At 48.6% G+C, this 18,721-nt stretch overlaps 1 protein-coding gene and 1 pseudogene across 1 annotated transcript in view; one reads left to right on the top strand and one right to left on the bottom strand.

Moving 5' to 3' along the window:
- The window catches only part of LOC119445576 (cGMP-dependent protein kinase 1), a 697,240-nt gene that overhangs the window by 415,828 nt on the left and 262,691 nt on the right, over window positions 1-18,721 (top strand). The gene's annotated exons all lie outside the window — the stretch shown is intronic.
- LOC119437866 (U2 spliceosomal RNA) lies at window positions 14,950-15,124 on the bottom strand (annotated as a pseudogene).

Genomic DNA, 18,721 nt, shown 5'->3' with positions numbered 1-18,721 from the left:
GAAACGCTGGCGGCGAACGCTATACACGAAGGCGAGCTTTGTGGCAGAAGCGCGGCCTCTTGCGTGGACCAATGTTTTGCTACTATTTCGCGCTTTTATTATTTCAGCCTGAAAAGATTTAACATGGCATGCGCTGTCGGTGTTTTGTTTCCTGACATTTGTTTGTGGGCTGTCATCCTCAAAAGTCCGAGGAATAACTTCGCAAATAATGTAAGGCAAGGTACGAGCAACTTCAGTGATAGAAGAACACTAGTGCCGTATAGAATATATGCGGCTATTTTTACTCACGGGACGCCAACGCCGGCTACGGCGCCGACACCAGATTTTCTGCGACACGGGTCCCTTAACGCTGTCGCGTTAAAAGAGCGCGTGCGTGGAAAACCGTCTACTACAGTGGGAACATACATACGAGCTGCACGTCACTTAATCCGTGCAGGATTAAGCCTCTAAAGGAAGTCAGCGTTCTCTAACTTCGAACGTCCTCTGTCGTCAACAGGTCATCGGACGCCGAGAGGGGGAAATGGCCTGCGGCCGCCCGATATCTGAACCAGAGAACACGTGGGGGACTTTCCTACACGGAGCACGCCTTTCTGAGCTAGACGATTGCCGCACTGACCTTGGCTGCTGAAGGCAGATAGTTTTGCCAGCGTCTCATACCTAAACTCATCGAACGGAGATGGGGTGCGTTCGTCGAAGCTTACACTTTGCTTGTATCTCTGGGAATCGTTTACCCCGTAACAAGGACCAAACGGAGGCCGCTGTAACGTCTACACGACCTTCCCTCCAGCGCTCGTCATCAAAGTTTAGCGAAAACAAATTGTGCTGCATAACCTCCCCAAACTGCACAGTGGTTAATGAGCGGCGCCGTATTATGGAGTGCTCCGTATTAATCGTAATAATTATTCATTTTTGTTATCGTGCACCTAAATCTTGAATTAAGACCCCGAAATACACGCCGCAGCTGATTTGATATCATTCTAGCCTATTACTATGTCAGCTAGTTAGTTAAAGTGGGTTTATTGGCGCAAAAGCAACTAAAGCATATGCTGCGCCGACCGCAGCTCCTCGTTCGATCTGAACTAGTATCCGCTCTCATGATGTAATTAATGTAAGTGTAATATTCTATATATACCTTCACCTCCAAGAAATGACTCCGTCCTTTAACCTCTTGATTACCGTGGTAAATCTACCAACGGTCCCGTGACTACAACAATGTGAAATACAACTCTGCCTGTATATATCGGAGAGACCGATGACCGATACAACCGTCTGAAGTATCAGAATAGCGTCAACGAGGGCGTCGAGGCAACAAATGCTACAGCAGAGCATTCGCAAATACCTCCTGGCGAGGTTAAAGTACAAAGACGCAAGCGTCTAGACGGCGGGCACACACGGCGCATCACGTCTACGCTTTTGGAATCGGTCATCGTCCAAGCGACTGACGAAAGCCCTAAAGAAACAGACAAAAATCTAACCCCCACCCTCCCATGTATTATAAGGTCAATCCCCGCCCGTATTCACATAACACAGCGGATTGTCAGAATAGGCGTCAGCCAAAGCCGGTAACGTACGCATTACAATAAAAGGTGCTCGCCCGATGAAAGACGAGTGTCGGTATACGTGTAATGTAAGTATTCGTTTTGCTAATTCAATTATCGTCCGCCGCACACGACCGGCCGATGGTGGTGATAAAGTATATAGGCGGAGCACCGCGTCGACCCCTCACAGAATGCGAAAAGAAAAAGAGTGGGAACAGCATCGTTACATTATACCAGTCCAGTTACTACGAATGAAAAATATGTGAATGCGGATTCTGGGCGCGTTTTTCGTAACGTTCTGCTTCTTCTCTCAGCATGCGTTTCGCCGAGCGGCCGATTCCATCGGTAATGGCAGTTTTGCGGCGAGCGATCCAATGACGAAGCGTGAAGAGAATGGCAATGCAAATGGGTCGTTCGAAATTATGGCCCCAAGGTTCACGTGCAGAAAACTGATGTTATGTAAATGCCGTCCACAATTACAGTGATCGTTGCTGCAAACATGTCATTATCACCCCGATCTCTGTCATCAGTGCACGAATCTACAAGGGAATTATCTAACGTATACGTAGGTTTGGGATTAATGCAATGCTAGTCCTGTTTCCCTGGTGGTCGTCCTGCAATGCGAACAGGGGTTGAGTTTATAAAGCGTATCGTTTGTAAGTAATGCTAGCAATTTACCGGCCGCATTCGCTAATATTATGCCCGAGATGTCGATTGGCTGCAGCATGTCGTAAAAAGTGTTATAGCAAAATAACTTCGTGCGTTCGCCTGTGTACGTGTGCATTTGTGCGTTCGTGCGTGTGTGTGTGTGTACGTGTGCTAAAAAAGTAATAAAATTCTAGGGTTTTACGTGGCAAAATTATTACTCCCTACCGAAATTACTCAGACAACAAGACAGTGTAAAAATTTTTAAACCATCCAAACTCCGTGTGTAAATTTATATCGAGAGCATCACAGATGCGTAAGTCTGCTTTTGCTGCAGTAAACACAGTTGGGCTAACTAATAAATTAACCAGAGAGCATTTTCTATGTTGGAGCGGCTTGTAATGACACGTGTCGGCGATCATTTTATCAGTGAAGACCACCAGCCAATGCTCAATAAATTCTTTTTTTGTTATTTTTATTTTTCGTAGGAAATGTTGGTGGTTTCAGATGGCACCACCTGTATACTCCTTGTCATATTAAAATCAAAATGAAATCACAAGATGCCGGGAAGAAAACTGAATAAAGTTATAAATAGCATAAGCACGCGCTAAGTCCTGAACACGAGTCTTAGGATGCCGCTAAAAGAATAGGGCCCCAACAAGCGTGAACATGTGTAAAAATGCGTATTTCCATAAATAAATATAAACACTTACATTTATTCCAAACAAAATGGTTTGCCACTTCGGTCCCAGCTTTGAAGATATTTCGTCACAATGAAACTGAGAAAAAGGCGCGATTCCTATATGCGTTCACGTATTGAAGTTTGAGGCACATAGGTTGTGCGTTTAATAATTACTGCTGGTTGTTTGTTTTCTTTCTGCCTATGGAGCCCTAAGAAGCTTAGTGTTTAAGGTACGCAACACCCTGCTGTCTAGATAGAATATTATTATTGCGATAGCAATTATACGGACACTTCAAGCGGATTTCTGTCGTCGGCGTCGCCATCGCCGTGAGGTTCCGTATAAAGTCTAAGGTCGATAAAATCGTCACCGTGCGTCGTATGTGCGAGTGAAAGCGCGCGGGGGACGCGCGATTTCACGGCGAGCGAACGCACGGCGGAGAGCAAACGTGACTTCCACACGCGCGAAAGGCCGTGGAGGTATGGGAGGGAGGGAGGGGGGGCACCGCTGTGCTGCGGCACCAAATGCCTATCTTGCAACCGGGCGCAAGGGGAACTGGCCACTCAATCTCCCACTGGAAAGGAGGAGAGCGGGAAGGCAGCGCGGGAGGGAGGGGGGGGGGCAGCTTCTACTCTGCCAACAACTGCGTTCTTGTACTTTGCGCCGATGCAGGCTGTCGGTGTGGTCGCGCGCACCGTATCTTCAAAGCGATCTCCACACGGCTGTGACCTTTGTATGCGCTGTGCTTTCGCCGCTCAGTTTCTGTTGAAGCGATAGACCGCACGAACCGTCGCTCGCTGCGGCGGCCGCCCTTCCTCACGCCACCGTTTTGACAGTGATTGTCTATGGCCATCGAGTGTGATCTATTAATGTTTGGTTGTGCGCGCTGACACCACGCTTGTTAATTGAGTTAGTAAGCGAATATGTCAAGTTTATGCAGCCGATTAAACTACCATCCTTACTCCGTGTAGCTCTCTACTAATTTGCTATCGCAATTGATGCTTCGCCTTTCGCGCGAAACGGCGACATTTTTTTTACGACCCGATCCATCGTGGGACTGGTGCTGGCGTCGTAAATAACCTTATGCAAAGCATTCTAGCGAAGTCGTGTGGAACGCGATAGCATTCAAGGATCTCTGGCCTCTTATCAGGCTTCCCGGCAACTGCAGGTTTCATTTTTCTCCAACTTCGCCTCCGCATGCGGCTGCCGTAGCCGTAGCTGCCTAGGAGGCGGGCTTCATCTGGATGGTGTTCTTGCAAGAAAGAAGCTGCGGCACGCTGCTGTATGAGTCTTAGAACTGCTGGAAAAGGGGCATGTGTTTGAGTTTCCGCGAAAGAGAATTATGTTTCCTCATATATTCAAATCACAATCCGACGCTATCACGTCTGTAGGTTTTGGTTACGTCGTACTTTACGATTTTTCTGACGCATTTTACTTTCACAAATTCAATTAGTTCACTATAACGTAAAATGATTCCAAACATGTTTTGATTCCAAACTCCTGACGTCAAACTTACGTAACCACCGACGCAAGCATCGGGCGGTGACCCGCACCGTTGTCTGAACAACCCAATCAAACACGCTCCTCCTTTATAGAAGGTCACCTTTGTTCGCTTTGAAAACCAATAACATTGTCTACACTCTGCGGTTACTTGTCCCAAGTCACAAACGTACAAATTAAAAAGAAACGGAGGAAAAACGGAAGCCTGTGAGACCCCTGCGTTAAGATACCGCAGAGAACCCTCTTGGTCGCCAATACATACAATCTGAGACCGACTTACCAGGTAGTTTTAAATAATGCTTGGAAATGTCCCCGAGACTCGCAATTTTATAGTTTCGCACATAGAATACTGTGGCTTGCCAAATCGAAAGCCTTAGATATATCTAAAAAAGCCAACAGGCTACCTGGTTAAGTTCAAATATTTGATATAGAAGATCCGATAGTTCTTCAAAAAGTGCATGCGTGCTTCTACCAGACACAAAGCCATACTGGGAAGGTGATAAGATGTTTATATATTAAAAGGAACCGCTCAGTCGTTTCAAACATGTGTATTTCCAACAGTTGTGCTAAGAGACTAAGTTGCGCTAGTATAATAATAATAATAATAATAATAATAATAATAATAATAATAATAATAATAATAATAATAATAATAATAAAAGTTGTCGCAGTTTCACCTGAAAGGTGAAGCATCAATTGCGATAGCAAACTTGTAGAGAGCTATACGGAGTAATGATATTAGCTTTATCAGCTGTATAAACTTGGACATGCAGCAGCATCGGCAACACGCAGAACTGTTGTCGACGCCATCCGCGTTTTGCCCGCGTTCGCTCAAAATGCGTGCGGCGTTGGTGACTGTTGCCAGAGCCTCTGATATAAATAGGCACTGCGTGCCGCAGCTAAACGTCGCCTCCCTTCCCTCCCCCTCCCCCACGGCCTCTCGCTCGTCGGAAGAAGGCGCGTTTGCTCTACATACATGGTGATTGTGAAGGAGAACAGAGACGCCTACTTCTGCAGCCCTTAAGCGAGCACGGCGCAGAACGTGCGTTTGTTCTCCGCCGTGCGTTCACTCCCCGTGAAAGACGCGCCCCTCGCGCCCTTTCACTCGCACATACAGCGTTCGGCGCGCGGCGACGATTTCTTCTCCAAATGACGTCATACGGAACCTCACGGCGACGGCGACGGCGACGGTGACGCCGACGGCAGAAATCTGCTTTTGAGTGTCCATATAATTGCTATCGCAATAATAATAATAATAATAATAATAATAATAATAATAATAATAATAATAATAATAATAATAACGCGCATATTGGAATCTATGTTATGCGTACCTTTCGCAAAGCGCCTGATGAGACTCTCTACAACTGTTTATGTTCTGCAACACGTTTCACAGCATAGCAACTTAGTGCCTGGATGGCAAATCAGCAAGCCTTTGAAACTCCCACCACGCGACCCACGTGACCCACGCGACCGCGGATGGCATTGTCTCCAGAATGTGCCCACTTTTCAACGCGACATATATCTCCTAGTTCAACCCAGTTTACTAGCGCACTATCTTCAGAATCGGCCCACCTTACTCGGAAAGAACATGACTGATCATATATGCACCGAACACCCCTTCTTCGTAGAAACCCCTTCTGGAGGATTATCCAAGAATGGCCAGACACCCCGTAGCTCATACCGAGTGGCTGAATCATTGATAATCAAGTAAATTAAGGAGTCAGCTTAATGTAACGCGCTATTCCATCGTGAGGTCAGTGTGCTTTACAGATGCATATGAGTGGACATTGTGGGTTCAGGTTTATGTGCGAAATTACTCTTTTATTACGCCGAGCAAAGTTGCGCTGACTAGCGCTATATAGACAGCCAGAATGGAGCGTTTATGTAGGCCCGTTTTCTGGTACTTGCATTCGCAGCACATATAAGCATCGTATATACATCCACAAATGCATCTGAGGAGAAACTGATCCACGCAATACCGCGGGAACGAGGCAAAGAAGCCTCCCCTTTAATAATCATAAAAGTAATCCGAAATGGGTAACTGACCTACGGGCTTCATTAAATTTCTTTATAATCCATTAAGTGGCAGCAAACGCACATTGATGGCTCGTTTATAACTGTTCCTGTAAGATGGGCCACCTGTTACGTGTGGTTGTTGTTTGATACAGAAACCCACACGAGTTTCGCACAAAGTTACCGGGGGGAACGCTGGTTCAGCGGTCGCTCAACAACATGGCTACTATGGAAAGTACAAGCATCAGATAGTGATTTGTTGGCACCCGCCGGGGTGAGTCATTAGCAATGGCGTTGCGCTTATTAAGAACGAGACCGCCCCCACCCAAACTCCGCGTCCGCCACGTTTCCATTGAGTCGAAATGCAATAGGACCCTAGCTTCGCCGTGCAGTGGACGCAAGTTAAAGAACGCCGGGTGGTCAAAACTAATCATATCTCCTTCACTATGGCGTGTCTCATAATCAGATCGTGGTTGTGGCACAACGAACCCCAGCATTTTAAAAATATTTAATTTATTCACTAGAGTGCGTTGTGCTGCGCATTCGCTTGATCGGCATGGTAACCTTTTGCTTTTTTCAGCTCAACTTACTTCCTCTTCTTTCGTTAGTCCGTTGTTTTCGCCCCATTCACACCTAACTGCGCAGAATTTTAGAAGTCATCAGATTTTGTGTCTTACTGTGTAAGCATTCTTTGGCGAGTACCCAAGCAAAATCTGTCTGTAACAGGAAAAGTGTCACACTCTTTATCTGCAACATAAGTGCATAATTGGCGAAGTAAAGACATTTAATGGTTATAATGGAGTAAATGGACATGATTAATAGCTTTAGAATTGATAAGGAAGTAATGGAAAATTTAAAAAATAAAAGTCACAGCTACGTTCGAAAGGCGAAGCGTCGACTGCGATAGAAAATTAGTACACAGGTATAGGAAGTGAGGATAGTAGTTTTATCGGCCGTATATACTTGGAAAAATTCGCTTACTAACAAAATTAACAAGCATGGTGTCAGCGCGCACAGGAAAACATGAACACATCACAGTCGATAACCTCGTACGCTCGCTGTTAAAACGCTGGCGTGAGCAAGCGAGGCTGCAGCAGCGAGCGAAGTGACCTTCGTGCTGTCAATCGCCTCAACGCAAATTGAGCGGCGACAACACAGCACGCACAAAGGTATGAACCATCGTCGCACATATACACTCTGCAGATCGCTTTCAAGATAGGGCGTGCCACCGCGAGTGGCCGCGCAAAGTACACAATTGCTGCCCGAGTACAACGACGCTCCCCCCCTCCCTCTCGCGCTGCCTTCCCGCTTTCCTCCCGTACGCGTGCTAGATTGAGCCGCGATCATCGGCTCCCATCGCTCGCGGTCGCGCAATACGCAGTTGCTGCCCTCTCTCCCCTCTTCCCGCAGTTTTCCGCGCGGCGGAAGACAGCACGATTCCTTGCCTGCCCGATTTCCTCTCTTGCGCGTGCGAGATTGAGCCGCAATCGTCGACGTCCCTCGCACGCTTTCACTCACACATACAGCATACGGTGCGCGGCGACGGTGTTATCGTCCTTGGACTTTGCACGGAACATAACGGTGACGATCACGCCGACGGCGACGCCGACCGCAACAATAGACAGTTTTAGTTTAGCGTTAGCGTAATAGCGGGGTTACGGGAAATAGCGTTACCGTTCCGCAAACGAACTTTGCAGAAAGAGAGTTTTAGTATAGCGTGATAGCGTAGTTTACGTGCGGGACTCTATTCCATTACGCTTTGAATTTCGCATACACAGGGCACCTAATTCTATGTGTGTGTGCGTCCGGAAAGTGCGATAGGCAGCGCAATGGAAGCCAGGAGCGCGTTGTATTTTTACTTCACATGTCCGTCGATCTGCAACGAAACAGACAAGCAGTACAAGCTGTCTACCATAGCCTCCGAAATCCTCCCATCTCAGAGGCCATATGCTGTCGTCGCGCCTATCTCCCCACTTTAGCGATAGATGGCGCTCGCATCTGAGAAAAAATTTCTTTCGTTAGGCTTAGGCGCGTTCGAAACGAGAAGCGATCTCGAAAATTCCTCAAGATTAGCCATAACACTCTCTCGGCGAAGAGGCATGAGACTAAGCAAAAGCCGTTTACGCAGTCATTTGCTACGAACGAAGTGAATTCTACAAAAACAACGCCAAATTCAGTTCGAAGCGGGCGACCGGGACCGCCGCCATGTTTTACGTACACTACGTACACCACGCTAACACGGTAACGTTAACTCTGAGAAATAGCGTGCGCACGGTAAACGGTATGGGTTGGTTAGCGTTCTGCACATGCGCACTTCGATCCCGCTATTCCTGTACGCCCGCTATTCCGGTAACCACGCTAAACTAAAACTGTCTAATGTACCTGGAGTGCCTATGTATTGCCTATCACAATAAAATAAAAGATGAGAGAGATAACCGTTTTCGTCATGCTCCCTTGAAAGCTTACTTTCCCGTATTACTGGTGTGCGTGCAAAGAAACCTGCTTTCTGATTGCTGAGTATAAAAAAAATGATAGAACAGCTGATTGGTAGATATGATAATAGTGTAATGGTAGATGATTGGTAGCCTTAAAAATATGGTGCTGTCCCCGCGCTCGAGCCGTAACATAAAAATGAAATAAAATGAAATAAATAAAAAGGAAATGCTGTGTAATCTAACCAGCACAGAAGATGAAGAAAGTTGACAAAGATAAACCGTTGTCACAACTACTCAGGTCAAGAACAACAATAACATCAACAAGCAGCTACGGCGACACAGGAACCCCTAGACATTCAAAGCGGATGATAACCAGGTTGCCGGCCTCCACAGAAGAAATGCGCGTTGTCTAATTCGCTAAAATAAAGTTGTACATAACACAGCAGTATAAGAAGATTGTAATCCCGTGATTGTGGGGAATTTAATTGTGTTTGGAACGTTATGGTATGGTCTAAGCAGGATAGACATGATTAGCAACAAAAATTCGACAGAAATTCTGAGAATTTTCTACTAATGCGTAAGCATTCTTTGGCATCGGGAAAGCGATGGATAGACGTGCATAAGCTAGGAAAAGCAAGTAAGCAAAAGCGTAGTAACAGCCGAGCCAAAGAGTACTTACGCATTAGTAGACAATTCTCTGAAGGTCTGAAGCATTTTTGTTTCGCGCAACAATAGAGATTTGTAGCAGAGGGTTCGCGGTCCGAGCCGCTCAGACCGGTGTATCCAAATAATTTTGATACGCCGGGAACGGGACCGCTAACTGCTCGTGCGCACAACGCTCATACCGGCAGCGGAACGTAAAACGCTGCCAACGCTCGGCTACGAAGCCGATTGGCCGCATCTTGAGGGTGCGACTACTTTGTTTCTTTGTCGTTTTACAGCCAAGCCAAGCTTTGTCGTTTTACAGCGCCTAGCTGGCGTCTCTGGGAGACGTGCTTTTCATGCACGTCATGCAGTCACCAGTGCGCGTGAAATGTGAGTGGAGCGGAGCGTAATCAACACTCAGCTGAAAATGTCTAATCCCATGTGATCTCGTAGCGCCACCATTGTTTTAGCTACCGTACCCAACAGGTATGGTGCATAAGTAGGTAAATAATGGACAGGAGGAGGGCGACACAATGTAGCTGTTCGGGGGGGAAGAGGAAATACACTTGGCTATGGCGTTGAGCATTGAGCCCCTGGTGGCGGGTTTGAATCCCGGCCTCGACGGGTCCGCATTCCGATGCGGGAAGAAGGCGAAGGCGGTCGTGTGTCATGCTTTGGGTGCGCGTTAGAGACCTCCAGGCGGTTGAAATCACTCCGTAGCCCTCATAAGACGACGCGCATTTTTGGGGACGTTGCATACCCCAGCATTTAAGTTTTGTGTACATACAAATGGCGCATTCCGGAGCGCGCGACATTCCCAGCCATGCTACTTTTTTAACGCTTTATTATAGTGCACAATCTATGTGGCGTTTCTATGGCTGCGCATTTATTTATTATTCACAGTACCTTACAGGCTCCTCTACGGAGCATAGTGTAAGGGTTGGGGAGGGGGGGGGGGGGCTTTACGTGGTGAAATATAGCATAACATATGGTGACAAATACAGAAAAAATGATATGATGCAAATGTGCGGTAAATAGCGAAGTGACCGTGGAATTACAAGGCATCATAATAGGCGAAAAATAAGAACATGAAAACAAACATTATAATCACAATGCTCATCCTCAATTGAGCCTCATGTGAATGCTCGCTCGAGCAAACACCGATGGCGCGCAGCGAAGCGTAGACGGAACGCGCGGAGTGATAAATTTTGGGGACCGTACTTCTTGCGTAGCTTCTACAGCGTCGCACCTCATGTATGAAACGGAGCTAGGTACAATGAACCGAAGTCTCCGCGTGAGCCATCCGCCTAGGATGATGCATGGGCAAGCTAATTCCTTATTGATATCCAGTGAGCCACCCCACCACGTGGAGTCGATCCCCAATCTCCACAAGGACTGCATGTCATCACATGAATATGCAGTCACTATTGGGCAACCGCCCTATTTGAGAACACCGGTTCCTGCGATACTCGCCGCGACTTACTGCCAGCAGGGAATCGCAGACTCTCAAGTTTGGGGAATGACGGCGGCCAAAGCTCCATGCTTGCGACTGTAAGGCAGCCTGTTTCGGGCCTAATCTCGCCGTGCGCACTTAAAGAGTGGTTATGTTATGCGTGCGATCGATCGGGACCCCATTGGTTATCTCTCCCTTGATCTTATTCAGGTTAGGCAACACAGAACATTCCACCTAAATGGACGCTTCAAATTCAGAATTCGGATGACCTTTTTAAATACCTTATGATAATTGGCACGGCGATCATATCCGCATGAGATTAGAGGTAGCGAAGCAAACAAGAGATACAGAGATGCGAGAAGAAAACTCTAAAATAAAAAGAAAAGCATCCACTGACGATTACGATACTTCATCATGCGAATTTTGAGCTCAGCTGTTAGGTGTTTTAAATTCGCAATGTATTGTGGTATAGAATTTGATTCTGAACAACAGGGTCCACTCGGTGGTGGAGCTGAGCCTCTGCTCGGGCAGATAGTTTAGCAGCAGCGGAAGACAAAGCATTTTCCCCTGTTGCGTCGTTCTTCGTTCAGAAAGAAAGCATGAACACGGGAACGCGTGGCTCGCGCGGAGCGCATTCTCTAGCGGCGGCGTCGCAGGCGAAGTAGCGCATGTGCAGTCGCTCCGAAGCCCACGCAAGCGCTTCGTTTTCATGTATGATATCAGTGGACGCGCTCGCCACATGCGTGGTCGCCGCCGTTGAGCACGTCTCGCGCGGCACTCCGCTTTCCTCCTCACCCACCACAGGGCGCAGTGTTATCCCCTCTCCTTTTCAATATCGCCCCAATAGGCCTTCCGCCGCTCCTCGATAACATCCCGGGGATCCCGCATGGCCTATATACCGACGACAATACCATCTGTTCGTCCACAGGGTCCATCGGGGCAATGGAGAGCCGCTTGCAGGAAGCGGCAGAAGAGGTGAGCGACTATGCTAAGTCATGCGGCCTCAGCTGTGCCCCCCAAAAGTCGGAGCTACTTCTGGTCTCACCGCGAAAGAAGCACGCATCCAACTCGCCCACTATCAACATACAACTGCAAGGACACACCATCGTTCCGTCTCAGAGCGTAAAGATATTGGGAATGGTTTTCCACTCGGATCGCAACAACACAATATTAACAAGCTTAAGAATACAGCAGCCCAAGTTACCCACATGATCCGGCGAATAACAACCAAGACAAGAGGCATGGGGGAGGCGGACACGCTTCGGCTTGTCCAAGCCTTCGTCGTGTCTCGAATAACTTAGGCTATTCCATACGCACTACTCAACGCGACGGAATTCACGAAAATCAACACAATGATCACAAAGGCATATAAGCAGGCGATGGGCCTGCCGATCAGTACGTCCATAGAACGCCTACTACGACTAGGAGTGCACAACACGGCCGAGGATGCTGATCGAGGCACATTTATCCAGCCAGCGAACAAGGTTGGCGGTTACGGAAGCTGGGAGGTCCATCCTTTTACGCCTGGGGCTCTCTGCTCCTCTCAGCCATCCGCCGCCTCAGACTGTTAGCTTACCCCATGCCAACCAGAGCAACATCACCGTACCTCCTCTACCTCGCAACATGCAACCAGTGCACCACGTACAGCGAAGGGAGGCCCGGGCCCGGGCCGTACACAAGCAATAAGGGTCTTTACCCTCGAGAGCCTACACGGATGCGGAGTCTTACCCCAGACGCGCAGCCACAACAGCCACCGTAATCGTCAACAAAGAACATCGGAGCAGCATTTCGCTCACCCGATACAATCCCTTCCAAGCCGAGGAAGCGGCCATAGCCCTCGCGCTCTCCCAAACAGAGGTTGAAGTCATAGTGGCCGACTCCCAGCAGGCGTGCCGCAACTTCGTTAGCGGCATAATTCACGCCACTACGCTCACATTAATCAAAAGCCGCCAACCAGATCAGTCATGATGATCTGGGCGCCAGCTCAACACGGCATTCCCGGCAACGAGGTCGACAACCACGTGGCTCGAGATTTCACCCACAGAGCCGACGCCGAGGAATCTGAACCTGAGCGCATACACCCTCTAGTCTCGTACCAAGACATCACACAACACTACAAGCTAACCCGCAGAACATATGCACCCCCACACAAGTCACTACCTAGAGAGCAGGAGCGATTCCTCCGAGCTCTACAGGTTAATACATTCCCCCACCCAACCAGAAATCACCTCATAGCCCGTACACTATTCTCTCCGCAATGCCGCTTCTGCGCAGAGCCCGGGTCCCTCAGGCACATAGTAGGGGGTTGCAGAGAGGCACCACTCAATCCTCCGAACCCTTACCACACCAACGAGCTTTGGGAGAGAGCCTTGGCCAGCTCCGACCTCGAAGATCAGCAACGGCTGATTGCGAGGGCCCAGGACGCGCCCCGAGCTCAATGCATTCTGGAATGAGGACGCCTCCCCAAAGCTGCATTTACATAATAAAGATGATTATTCTCTCTCTCCTCCTCACCCTTTCCCCATACTCTCCTCCTCCGCTTTCCTGCTCATGATTTTGCTGCACCCTCCTCCGCTGTCCTCCTCACACTCCCTTCGCTATCGATGTCTTTCATCCGCCGCTGTGCTCCGCGTCCACTCTTTCATCATTCGCTGTGCTCGTTCGCTCGGTTACGCCGAGGGACGCCGACGCTGAACGTAGCAACGGGCGCCTAAGATCTGGGCCGCAATTTTGTAGCGATGTCTTATGACTTATTCTATACTAGTCTTATCATCCACCGCTCACGGCCGGCTGATCCCGTTGATAACGCGAGCGGACCGTCGCTCTGACCACTGACAAAGCGTGATAAGCGCGAAACGGCATTATTAACGGAATGGCATCGCTGCAAAATACCTGCCCTGCGCTCTAAAAATAAATGTCCGCAAGCGTCAGCAATTCCTCCTGCTACGAACTGCTTTAATGCGACAGCAACAAGGCTCTCACAGTGAACGCCGCCATCTGTTCTAAAGGTGATGCAAACAGCACTCCTCCGCTCAAGTATTGTCGCAGTGGCTTCGAAGAGCAGTTGCTTGTGCATATGTATTTCGAAATAGTTCCAAACGCGTACACAGGAAAAAAACATTCTCAGAGTCTACGTTATGTTTAAGCCTGTTTCACGACGCACACAACGTCTACGTCTGCGCGCGTTTCCTGTTTGTGGCCTCGAAAACAGGCGCGCAGAAGCCACCATTTTTCTTGTCTGTGAGGGGGCTAACGGCCCCCCAAAATACCAAGTGCCAACGCTGAGCGATTGTGCAGAGGTTAAGGCGGCCAGCTCTCAACTGCGCATTACTGACGGGGCGTGTCTTCGAATCCCGCTGGCGTTGGTGGCGGGCAAATTTCTCTTTTCTTTTTGGCTTATAAACTCGCCGTACGGCGAATTTCTTCGCCATATAGCGAGCGACGTTCTCAAACTAGCATCGTAAGGGGTTTGCGCAAACACACGAAGACGACTGAGAAAAAGAACACAGAATGTTCGCTGTCTCTAGTTTGAAAGCTTATTCAGAAATACATGCTAAACAGGGGCAGCCTTAACACAAATCTAGTGGATTCAATTTAAATCAAGAAGTGTTTTTAACACGCTCCTTTTTGTTAACGTTTCAGCTCATAGACAGGCGCTCGTCTTGTGTTCTTTCCTACTGTCGTTGTCGTCCGCTGGCGCGCCGCTTACAATGAATCCATTGCAACTCGCTCGCTTCGTCATGATTCTACAGTTCTTAAAGCAGGTTGATGGAGAGGATGAAACCCAAGACGAGGAGGAGGCATGGCGATGATGGCCGTCGGCGCAACGGCCAGGGCGAGCTAACGAATGAAGTATATATATATATATATATATATATATATATATATACATATATATATACAGAATTTCGAGCTTTTCCACTGTTGTTGAAGTAAATGGGGGCAAGGGTACTTGTGGCCACATTGCCCAGAATATGCCTATTTTACAGTGAAGCTGTATATGCCAAGTTTCCAGCGGATCGATGTCCGTAGACTAAACGCCATGGGCCGATCCCGACGATGGTGCAATTCCGGGCCCACTCGCGGCGGAGGCGAATTTAAAGCACTCCGCTAATTTGCAAAAATAAGTTTAGTATCTTGGGTCCAAATACAACCCGTATCAGATATTAAGCTGATAAAAACAGATTCTACACTTTAACCCGCGTCGGCTATGTCTACGTTCTATGTCAACATACACGTGTACGCCCTCCCGCGTAACCCGCCGCTGCGGCTCAGTCAGCTAAGGCGTTGCGCTGCTGAGCACGAGATCGCGGGACCGGATCCCGGCCGCGGCGGCCGCATTTCCATGGAGGCGAAATGGAAAAACGCCCGTATGCTTGTGTTGTAGTGCACGTTAAAGAACCCCAGGTGGTCAAAATTAATCCGGAGCCCTCCACTACCGCGTGTCTCATAATCAGAACTGGTTTTGGCACATAAAACCCAGAAATAAGAAGACATCCCGCGTATTCAAACTAGTGCCTACCAATCTGAGTGTCTTCTGTCTCCTGACGTCATACTCTACGTAAGCTGCTTTCCTCAGTTGTGCTCTGACTGTGAAATGCGTAGGCCGCGTGTTGTACGGTCTGAAGAAGAACAGGGTGCCTACCAAGAACGACGGCGTGAGCAGAAAAGGGAATGGGCGCGGCGGCTCCGGAAGGAGACCACCGACGATGAGCGGGCCGCGGACGCCAAGCGTAAGCGTGCTGCCCGCCAGGACCGCGCGAGACGAAAAGAAATGCGAACCGTCCACGCGGCCCCGATCCCGCAAACTTGGAACATTTCACCGCAGCAACGGTCAATCACCACATACACAGCTTCGCTGGTCATCCACCTTTGTGGAGCGGATTGGCACTGAATTTTTTTAAAGGAGAAGTAATCCTGCCAACCAACTATATGGCAGCCCAAAGATGTAGAAAGAGGGCGAGAGAGGAAAGGCAAGGAGGGTAGACGAGGCGCGAGTATACGGTTTGCTAGCCTGTACAGATATATCAAGAATTGGGTTGAAGATGAATATGCAGAAGACAAAGATAATGTTCAATAGCCTGGCAAGGGAACAAGAATTCAGGATCGCCAGTCAGCCTCTAGAGTCTGTAAAGGAATATGTTTATCTAGGTCAATTACTCACAGGGGACCCTGATCATGAGAAAGAAATTTACAGAAGAATAAAATTGGGTTGGAGTGCATACGGCAGGCATTGCCAAATCCTGACTGGGAGCTTACCACTGTCGTTGAAAAGAAAAGTGTACAATCATTGCATTCTAACGGTGCTAACATATGGGGCAGAAACTTGGAGGTTAACAAAGAAGCTCGAGAACAAGTTAAGGACCGCACAAAGAGCGATGGAACGAAAAATCTTACGAGTAACGTTAAGAGACAGGAAGAGAGCGGTGTGGATCAGAGAACAAACGGGGGTAGACGATATTCTAGTTGACATTAAGCGGAAGAAATGGAGCTGGGCAGGCCATGTAATGCGTAGGATGGATAACCGGTGGACCATTAGGGTTACAGAATGAATACCAAGAGAAGGGAAGCGCAGTCGAGGACGGCAGAAAGTCAGGTGGGATGATGAGGTTAGGAAATTCGCAGGCGCAAGTTGGAATACGCTAGCGCAAGACAGGGGTAATTGGAGATCGCAGGGAGAGGCCTTCGTCCTGCAGTGGACATAAATATAGGCTGATGATGATGATGACAGATATATCAATGTTACAAAGCGCAAAAGAAAACGTCCGTTGACATAGCGCTTGGGGCCAGACAGTCTGTAATTGTTATCAATATGCGCACATAGTACACGTATACATGGCAGTATGCAAGTACACTTTGCTGAAACGTCGACAGCTCCGCGCCATATCAGACTTTACCACACGAGAAAGTTAATCTGGTTGGTTGACGCGCTTAACTATCCACTACAACTTAACGTGTTTAAGAAATGGCAATCTACTTCCCGGAAGATATTGCATTTGTTACCCATTGCATCTAGCGAAGGGCAGCTGAGGCTAAGTTTCACCATTACTTTCGGCATTGTCGGCGCGTACGTACACAACAGAGCCCGAAGCGAAACTGCATTCCTCATCCTGTCTCGTTACGCTGGGAGTAGAGCGAAGCAAGCGCGCAGTGTCAGACACAAATTATGGCGCCTGGCGCAGAGGATCTGACGTTCGCATAAAGAGGAAGGCGAAGCACGCTGGAATCGGGCAACGGAAAGGTACGACGCAGAGATATGCTATTAGAAACGCGCGTGCGGTGATGCGTGACAGGGGCGACAGAGACGGAGAAACAGAAAGACGGAGACGAGGCGCAGCAGAAACGGTCGGTGTAAGATTAAAAAAAAAAAAAAAAAACAGGGGGGGGGGGGGGGGGGCGTGAGTGCGGCACACGCATTAAGCCTCGGGCGGCGGTGCCTTAATTATAAGCGCAGGCGGTCGTTCCCGTTGCAAAGGCGGCGTGGCGGCCTCTGCGTGTATGCGAGCCCTGTCGTGTACGCGCGGCGTGTTTCTGCAGGGGCCACGCAAATCTGTCAAAAGCAGAACGTCGAACCCTACTCTCCCGCGAACAAGCTCGCGGCAGTGTTCCGCGAAAGGAACGAATCAAACGAAATGCGATTCCGGATTACGCCGGGAACAATAAGGCGCTCCGGTGCAAGACATGCATGGCGACCACAGGCGTGGACGGTGGCTCGCTGGTGTGCATGTTGACTGGCGCATGCGCGAGTATCAAGCAATATATAGACGCACGTCAGTGTGGGTGTGCCTGACATGATATACACTATATACTATATGCAGGAGCGCTTGGTAGGAACGGATCTCGCACGGAATAAGGAAGAAAAATTGACACAGGCAGTGGCTACATTAATAACGCAACACACCCACAAAAGCACGTACGCGCAGAGCCACTGCACATGCGCTCCAGGGCTGTGAAGCCGGCTGGCTTGTCCGCTGAGATTTCTCAGTGGCTCGCCAACCCCGGCGCCGCTCGCTTAGTGGGAAAATACGCATCGGGCCAGCTCGCGCTGGGGATCTTGTTTAGAGTACTGCGCTCAGACCGACGGGGGATCAGAGCGGCTGCAATAGGGTTTCTGCGTCTTCGGCCAGAGATTGGGAAAACATCGCCGCCTCTAAGCGGTCTAAGCGCGGATGCTGCCGGCGTTTCCATGTGCGCACTGGGGGGCGCTGTTCTCTTCAAAGCTTCGATGGGGTGGAAACAAATATCGCGGAAGGGTGGCGGAAGGAAAACACGGTTTGGCTTAAAGGAGATTTACCCTGCAGTCCCACTTGTATTGATTCCCTTATGCCTTCCACGCGCTTCTTTGCTGTCTGTGCGTGAACTGAAACATTAAACAAAACTTTCCAACTGCTTTATTTACACTTAGTAAAGTCATTCGTTTCTGGTATGAAAAATTCGCGTTTTTTTTTTTCAGGACAAAGTAACAGCCAAGTTGTATTTCTGCATGTCTAAGCAGTTAGTCTCGGTTAGTACATACACAAAGTAAAGAAAGAAAAGAAAATTATAAAATCAAACTGGCAGTCTGGATGGGTTAAGACGCGAAGGTAATACGTATATAGGTACTGACGCAAAAGCGGACGAGACTGTCGTGTAAACATCCCTCTACGCATGCCCAGATATTTGCATAAACATTGAACATGCGCTGTGAGCTGCTTGTTTCGCGACCATGATTGTGTGTTTATACTCTCCTTCTTTTCTTTTCTCTCTCTCTGATTCTATGTCACGCAAATACTCGCACTTAACCCACCTTCGCTGATAATGCTCATCTGT

The sequence above is a fragment of the Dermacentor silvarum genome, chromosome 1 (genome assembly GCF_013339745.2).
Source record: "Dermacentor silvarum isolate Dsil-2018 chromosome 1, BIME_Dsil_1.4, whole genome shotgun sequence".
Lineage (NCBI taxonomy): Eukaryota > Metazoa > Arthropoda > Arachnida > Ixodida > Ixodidae > Dermacentor > Dermacentor silvarum.
The sequence above is the reverse complement of the archived record's forward strand: the minus strand, read 5'-3'. Positions and strand labels throughout refer to the sequence as shown.